The sequence below is a fragment of the Hordeum vulgare genome, chromosome 1H, assembly GCF_904849725.1.
Source record: "Hordeum vulgare subsp. vulgare chromosome 1H, MorexV3_pseudomolecules_assembly, whole genome shotgun sequence".
Classification (NCBI taxonomy): Eukaryota; Viridiplantae; Streptophyta; class Magnoliopsida; order Poales; family Poaceae; genus Hordeum; species Hordeum vulgare.
The window spans coordinates 69,528,003-69,537,392 of NC_058518.1; positions in this window are offsets into that span (position 1 = coordinate 69,528,003).

Genomic DNA, 9,390 nt, shown 5'->3' on the forward strand with positions numbered 1-9,390 from the left:
CATGGGTGACTCTTAATTATCGTTGCCATAACCTGAATGTGAGGAAGAACGATAGTGTTGTCTGTGACACAGAGACTATGCATGTAGCTCCTATGTTATACGAGGCTCCGTCCATTAAAAACATGAAACAGATGATTGATTATCCAAACCTAAAACTATGTGATAGCATATGTTACGTTAGATACATACTTGTGGGGAATCGAGACTCCGTGACAAAGCCTTAGCCCAAGTGTTGGTTTTCTCGTCTCCATGCTCTTTGTCACTTATTTACTTTTTCGTGTACTTTTATTTCTAGTCACCTTTTGTCCTTAAAAATTTTAAAAAAACATAACTGCTTTGCCTTAGACCTTAACTAATTCCCACACACACTTTATAAATATCTACAAGAGACAAAGTCCATTTTCTCTGCTCCATATGAGATCAGAACTCTCTTTTATGGGGTTGTGGGATTGATACATTAAATTCAAAACAATCTATAACTAAATCATGTACACTTGTTGGATATCAACAGCAGGTGAAGTCGCGCGCGTGGCGATTGTTGGGAGTCTGTGGCGGGCGTCGTGGCGATGGAGGTGACTTCAACATCGGCGGTCAAATGCGGGGGTTTCTGCTGGAATTTGATCTATATATGGGCCAGCTTAATTACGAGTTTCAGAATTCTTAAGAAATCCTAGAGGTCCACTTAGCCCATTCGTGCAAGGCAAGAGGTGGGACTAAAGTTTAGTCCCATGTTGCTAGTTTGGTAGGAGTTGAACCTCCTTATAAGGAAGGATTTTCCCCACATGTATGAGCATGAGAACAAGATAGACATTCACGCGTGCTCCTCCTCCGCTGCCCGCCTCGCCATGCCACGACACGCCATGGTTGCTGGAATAAGCCAAGCCAATGTCTAATTTTTTGCTACGCACGACTGATATACAAAAGGTCACAGGGAGCTGAAACGTTTTTGATGTAGTGGAGATGAATACGAATGATGCACCCTTCAGTTGCTGCATGTTCGATATGTCTCCCCCTTTTGCTTCACTTCTCGTTGCTGCATGTTCACATCCTTCTCATGTGCCTATAAAAGGAAGGTCGCTCCTTTCCAGAGAGACACATCAGACTAACACTTTCCTCATGCCATCCAGTTCCAAACCTTTGAGCTAGTACTAGGTTCTGCCCCATCCCGGCCTGCGGCGTGCACCATAGTTCGGGACAGTAGGCTTCCGAAACCCCACCTATTTGAGTCATGTACAAGAGAAGGGTGATAAGGTTTTTAGGGAGCGCTCTGCGTGACTACTGACCTCTTCATCACGGACGCCACAAACACTGACGATTTCTTCGCCAACGTCGTCAACCTCTTCGACGATATGGGTGACAACAACGTCAACACCAAGGACAACGCTACTGCCACTGCACAGTACATGTTCATGTATTTTCTATTCGAGGTCCTCTTAGAGTTTCTTGGTCTAGTTTCTGCTCTAGATATGTTTCAGTATAGTTCACATGTTCACATAATATTTGCTTAACCATACTTTAGTTTGCCTGATAAGTCTTGTTCCTCTTATTGTGGCATACTCTCCTCTACTTTGCATGACTTGTGTTGTTTCTGTTACTATGATCTTGCTCTATCAACTGTTTATTTATTTTAAATCATTCAGTAAATTGCTCTTTTATCCAACAATCCAAAAACCTTACTATGGGCAATTTACCTCGAGTGGTTTTGCTGCTGCCATGAGGCCTCATATATTTGAGAGTGTGCACTATAAGAGGTGGCGTGTGATGGTCCTTCTTTGATTTCAAACCATGAGATGCTATGATGCCACTCTTGGCAAACTTGAAGGAGTTCTTGATCCTCAACAAGAACAAGATTTTCAAAAACGGATACGTTATTTAAGCCTACTCTCTTGAGTGTTCTTGGTGAGAATATAGTTGATGCTTATGCGTTAATTGACAATGGAAAAGATATGTGGAACACACTCAAGGCCAAGTTTGGGTTCTCGGATGCCGGCACTGAGCTATATATCATGGAACAATTCTATGGTTATAGGATGAATGATGAGCGCTCCGTGGTTGAGAAAGCTCACGAGATACAGTCATTTTCTAGAGAACTTAAGCACTTCAATTGTATGTTACCAAATAATTTTGTTGCCGGAGGTATCATCACTAAGCTTCCTCCCTCCTAGAGGATCTTTGCTACCTCTCTGAAGCATAAGAGGCAGGAGTTTTCCATTCTGGATCTAATTGGTACTCTTGATGTGGAAGAAAAGGCGAGATCAAAAGACATACGTGCTCGAGGTATTGAGGGAGGTTCCAGTGCTAACCTGGTACAGAAGAAAAACTTCGAGCCCCACAAGTTCAAGAACAAGGGCAAGTTTGATGGTGAGGGAAAGTTTGATGGGAAGAACAAGGCTCCGCAACACACCAACTTCAAGAAGAAGACTGCCAAGAAGAAAGGTGTTTGTCATGTTTGTGGAGATCCTGATCATTGAGCACCTAGTTGCCCTAACCGTTGTGACAAGCATCAACATGGGAAAGGCGACAAGATCGCCAATGTTGTTATTGGTGACACTAAGATGAAGGATGTTGGGTACGGTATACTTCCCACTATTCTCTCAATATGTCGTTCCCTTAAATTGTCTGATTGACACGGGTGCTAATGTGCATGTATGCGGTGATATTTCCATGCTTTCTTCTTACCGGGCCGCAGGGACTACTTACATGTTGATGGGCAACGATTCAAGTGCTTCTATTCATTATGTTGGCATAGTCAATCTGAAATCTACTCCGGGGAAGGTCGTGCGGTTGAAGAACATGCATTATGTCCCCCCGTCAATAAAAATCTTGTTAGCGGATCTCTTGTGTGTAGAGATAGCTACAAGCTTGTCTTTGAGTCCAATAAATTTGTAATATCCAAGTATGGAACTTTTGTTGGTAAAGGTTATGAGTCAGGAGGCTTGTTTAGACTATCCTTGTCAGATGTTTCTAATAAAGTTATTAATCATGTTTGCAACAATAGTGAATCAAATGTCTGGCATTCATGACTGTGTCATGTTAATTTTGGTTGTATGACACGCTAGCCAAGTTGAACTTAATCCCTAACTTCACTTTATCAAGGGATCTAAGTGTCAAGTTTGTGTGCAAGCTAGGCAACCTCATAAGTTTTATACAACTGCGGAAACAAGTAATCTTGCACCAATAGAACTCATACATTCAGATCTTTGTGAAATGAATGGTGTTTTAACGAAAGGTGGAAAGGACTATTTTATGATGTTAATCGATGACCCCACTAGATACTTCCATGTGTATCTTTTAAAATCAAAATACGAGGATTAATTTCTTCAATATATATAAACCTGAAGTGGAAAACCAACTTGATCGGAAAATCTAGAGGCTTAGGTCCAATCATGGTGGAGAGTATTTTTCCAATGAATTTGATTCTTTTTGTGCGGAACATGGTATAATCCATGAGAGGACGCCCCCTATTCACCTCAGTCAAATGGGGTAGTCAAAATAAAGAACCGTACTCTAACTGATTTGGTTAACGCCATGTTAGAAACATCGGGTCTCTCTAAGGCATGGTGGGGGAGGCGATATTGACTGCATGCCATGTCCTAAACCGAGTTGCCATGAAGAACAAAGATATAACTCCATTCGAGGAATGTGAGAAGAAAACATTAAAGATCTATTACCTACGAACTTGGGGCTTCCTGGCAAAAGTCAATATACTAATTCCAAAGAAGCGCAAGCTTGGACCAAAAATTGTGGATTGTGTTTTCCTCATTTATGCTTTTCATGGCATTGGTGATAGATTCCTGATTATAGAATCTGAGGTATCAGGCATGCACGTCGGTACAAACATGGAGTCAAATGATGTGACTTTCTTCGAAGACATCTTTCTCATGAAGGATATGGGTATTTCATCACACCAGAGTTGCCTAGTTCATCGAGTAGGGATGTAGTCGCAATTTATGAATCTACCATTCTGATGCAACATCTTGAAGATCCTGTGGAGGAAAATAATGGGACTCCTAAAAGGAGCAAGTGACGGAGGACTACAACGTCCTTTGGTGATGATTTTCTTGTGTATCTCATAGATGACACTCCCAATTCTGTTTCAGAGGCCTATGCATGTGAAGATGCTGACTACTGGAAGCAAGCGGTCCGTAGCAAGATGGATTCCATCTTGGCAAATGAAACTTGGGAGATAATTGATCTTCCATATGGGTGCAAACCTATAGGGTGCAAATGGGTATTCAAGAAGAAGCTTAGGCATGATGGCACTATTGAGAAGTACAAGGCACAACTCGTGGACAAGGGTTATGTTGGGTAACGTAGCAAAAATCAAAAAATTTCCTACACCATATTCAGACCTTCCTATGGAGAGACCAGCAACGAGAGAGGGGTGAGTGGATCTTCATACCTTTGAAGATCGCTAAGCGTAAGCGTTGCTAGAATGCGGTTGATGGAGTCGTACTCGCGGCGATTCAGATCGCGGTGTGATTCCGATCTAGTGCCGAACCACAGCACCTCCGCGTTCAACACACGTGCAGCCCGGTGACGTCTCGTGCACCTTGATCCAGCAAGGAGGAGGGAGAGGTTGGGGAAGATCTCCGACAACACGACGGCGTGGTGTCGATGGAGAGATGAGGTCTCCCGGCAGGGCTTCGCCAAACACTATGGAGAGGAGGAAGAAGAAGAGCAGGGCTGCGCCGAGAGAGAGATGGAATTCCGTCTCCAATGGCCAAAACCACCGCTATATATACGGGAAAGGGAGGGTGGCGCCCCCTTTAGGGTTTCCACCCCTAAGGGGGGGGCAGCCCTAGATGGGGGGAGGGGGTGGAGGCCAGGAAGGGAGGAGGGGGTGGCGCACCCCCTGGTGGGCCTTAGGCCCACCTGCGCTAGGGTTCCCCCCTTCCCCCTCTTAGGCGCCATGGAATGGGTGTGGGGGGCGCACCAGCCCACCCAGGGGCTGGTTCCCTCTCACACTTGGCCCATGTAGCCTCCTGGAGCTAGTGGCTGATGTCAACTATTCTTCCCCTTTGCAACGGCACCAGAAGAATGCTGATTGCAATCCCGGCAATCGAAACTAGAAGAATGTTGTTTACACCCACCAGCGCGTGGGATCGTAGCAGTTTTCGAGGGTAGAGTATTCGACCCAAATTTGTTGATTCGCACGACGGGAGGTGAGAGAATACTCTCAAGTATTAGCAGCTGAATTTATCGGATTCAACCACACCTGAAAGATTAGTATCTGCAAGCAAAGTAGTAATAGCAAAGTAGCGAGTAACGACAGTGGCAAGGAACAACGGTAGTGATAGCAGTAGCAAGTAGCAACAGTAGCAAGCAACATTAGTAGCAACAGTAGCAGCAGAGCAAGACAAGTAATATCAGGAGCAACAGTAGGACAAACTCGTAGGCAATGGGTCGGTGATTTGTTTGGATGATATTCATCATGCAATAGCTATAACACGGAGAGATATGTGGCTAACTCCCGTTCGTCAATGTGATGTAGGCATGCATTCCGTGTGTCGTCATACGTGCTTAGGGAAAAGAACTTGCATGACATCTATTGTCCATCCCTCCCGTGGCAGCGGGGTCCAAAAGGAAACTACGGGATATTAAGGTTCTCCTTTTAATAAAGAACCGGACCAACGCATTAGCACTTGGTGAACACATGAACTCCTCAAACTATGGTCATCACCGGGAGTGGTTCCGGTTATTGTCACTCCGGGGTTGCCGGATCATAACACATAGTAGGTAACTACAACTTGCAAGATCGGATCTAAAACACACATATATTGTGACAACATAATAATTTCAGATCTGAAATCATGGCACTCGGGCCCTAGTGACAAGCATTAAGCATGGCAAAGTAGTAGCAACATCAATCTCAGAACATAGTGTATACTAGGGATCAATCCCCATCAAAACTAACTCGATTACATGATAGATCTCATCCTACTCATCACCGCCCAGCAATACTACAAATAGATTACTCACGAACGACGAAGAGCTTCATGGAATTGGAGAGGGACGAAGGTTGGTGATGACGATGGCGACGATTTCCCCTCTCCGTAGCCCAAGACGGACTCCAGATCTGCCCTCCAGATGAAGAACAGGTGGTGGCGGCGGAACCGTATCGTAAACGCGACGAAAACTTTTTTTTCTGGGACGAAAGGGGACTTATAGACCTGAGGTTGGGGGCGGCAGCATCGTGTGGGCCCCACAAGCCTGCCCACCGCCACCAGGGGGTGGTGGCGGAGCCAGGGCTTGTGGCCCACTGGCCCACCCCCTTAGGTGGAACTTGGCGCCGATATTTTTTATATTTTCCAAAACCGCTCCCCGTAAATTTTCAGGACGTTTGGAGAACTTTGATTTCTGCACAAAAATAACACCAAGGCAATTCTGCTGAAAACAGCGTCAGTCCAGGTTAGTTCCATTTAAATCATGCAAATTAGAGTCCAAAACAAGGGCAAAAGAGTTTGGAAAAGTAGATACGATGGAGACGTATCAGTGGCCTCTCCCGGTGGGCCTCCGAAACCCTTCCGGTGGTCTTGGCACTTTGCCGGTGGTGCCCGAAACATTTCCGGCGTCCAAACCCATCCATCCTATATATAAATCTTTGCCTCCGGACCATTCCGGAGCTCCTCGTGACATCCGGGATCTCATCGGGACTCCGAACAACCTTCAGTAACCTCGTATAACAATTCCCTATAACCCTAGCATCATCGAACCTTAAGTGTGTAGACCCTACGGGTTGAGGAGGCATGCAGACATGACCGAGACATCTCTCCGGCCAATAACCATCAGCGGGGTCTGGATACCCATGGTGGCTCCCACATGTTCCACGATGATCTCATCGGATGAACCACGATGTCAAGGATTCAATCAATCCCGTAAACAATTCCCTTTGTTTGTCGGTATAGAACTTGCCCGAGATTCGATCGTCGGTATCCCATACCTTGTTCAATCTCGTTACCGGTAAGTCTCTTTACTTGTTCTGTAGCACATCATCCCGAGACTAACTACTTAGTCACACTGAGCTCATCATGATGATGTTCTACCGAGTGGGCCCAGAGATACCTCTCCGTCACACGGAGTGACAAATCCCGATCTCGATTCGTACCAACCAACAGATACATTCGGAGATACCCGTAGTGCACCTTTATAGTCACCCAGTTACATTGTGACATTTGATACACCCAAAACACTCCTACGGTATCCGGGAGTTGCACAATCTCACGGTCGAGGGAAAAGACACTTGACATTAGAAAAGCTTTAGCATACGAACAACACGATCAAGTGCTATGCTTAGGATTGGGTCTTGTCCATCAAATCATTCTCCTAATGATGTGATCCCTTTATCAATGACATCTAATGTCCATGATCAGGAAACCATGATCATCTATTGATCAACGAGCTAGCCAACTAGAGTCTTGCTAGGGACAGATTGTGATCTATTTATTCACACATGTATTACTGTTTCCTGTTAATACAATTATAGCATGAACAATAGACGATTATCATGAACAAGGAAATATGATAATAACCATTTTATTATTGCCTCTAGGGAATATTTCCAACAGTCTCCCACTTGGACTAGAGTCAATAATCTAGTTACATTGTGATGTATCGAACATTCATAGCATTGTGGTGTTGATCATGTTTTGCTCGAGAGAGAGGTTTAGTCAACGGGTCTGCAATGTTCAGATCCGTGTGTACTTTACAAATATCTATTACTCCTCTCTGGACCTGGTCCTAGATGGAGTTGTAGCGGTGTTGGATGTGCTTGGTCTTCCGGTGAAATTTGGGCTCCTTGTGTATGGCAATGGCTCCAGTGTTATCACAGAAGAGTGTCATCGGGCCTGACGCGTTTGGAACCACTCCAAGGTCGGTGATGAACTCCTTCATCCATATCCCTTCATGAACCGCCTCCGAAGCAGCTATGTACTCCGCTTCACATGTAGATGCTGCCACGACGTCTTGCTTACTGCTCCACCAGCTCACTGCCCCACCATTCAAAACATACACGTATCCGGTTTGTGACTTAGAGTCATCCGGACCAGGGTTGAAGCTAGCATCGGCGTAACCCTTTACGACGAGCTCTTCATCACCTCCATAAACAAGAAACATCTCCTTAGTCCTTTTCAGGTACTTAAGGATATTCTTGGCCGCTGTCCAGTGTTCCATACCGGGATCCCTTTGGTACCTCCCTACCAAACTTATGGCAAGGTTTATATCACGTCTCGTACACAGCATGGCATACATAAGAGAGCCGACGGCTGAAGCGTAGGGGACAATACTCATCTTATCTCTATCTGCTGCCGTGGTCGGTGACTGAGTCTTACTCAATCTCATACCTTGCAAAACTAGCAAGAACCCCTTCTTTGAGTTTTCATATTGAACTTCTTCAATATCTTGTCAAGGTATGTACTTTGTGAAAGACCTATGAGGCGTCTCGATCTATCTCTATAGATCTTGATGCCTAATATGTATGCAGCTTCTCCAAGGTCCTTCATTGAAAAACTCTTGTTCAAGTAGGCCTTTATGCTCTCCAATAACTCTATAATATTCCCCATCAATAGTATGTCATCCACATACAGTATGAGGAAAGTTACAGAGCTCCCACTCACTTTCTTGTACAGACATGCTTCTCCATAAACCTGTATGAACCCAAACGCTTTAATCACCTCATTAAAGCGAATGTTCCAACTCCGAGATGCTTGCACCATCCCATAGATGGAGCGCTAGAGCTTGCATACCTTGTTAGCACTCTTAGGATCGACAAAACCTTCTGGTTGCATCATATACAACTCTTCCTTAAGATACTCGTTAAGGAACGCTGTTTTGACATCCAGTTGCCAAATTTCATAATCATGAAAAGCGATGATTGCTAACATGATTCGGACTGACTTCAGCTTCGCTACGGGAGAGAAAGTCTCATCGTAGTAAAGTCCTTGAATTTGTCGAAAACCCTTTGCAACAAGTCGAGCTTTATAAACGGTCACATTACCGTTTGTGTCAGTCTTTTTCTTGAAGATCCATTTATTTTCCATCGCTTGCCGATCATCGGGCAAGTCCACCAAAGTCCATACTTTGTTCTCATACATGGATCCCATCTCGGATTTCATAGCCTTAGGCCATTTGTTGGAATTCGGGCCCGCTATTGCTTCTTCATAGTTTGAAGGTTAGCCGTTGTCTAACAACATGATTTCCATCACACGGTTGCCGTACCACTCTGGTGTGGAACGTACCCTTGTGGACCTTCGCGGTTCAGTAGCAACTTGATCCAAAGCTTCATGATCATCATGATTAACTTCCTCTTCAGTTGGCGTAGGCGCCACATGAACAATTTCCCACGCTGCGCTACTCTCCGATTTGAGAGGGGGTACAATTACCTCATCAAGT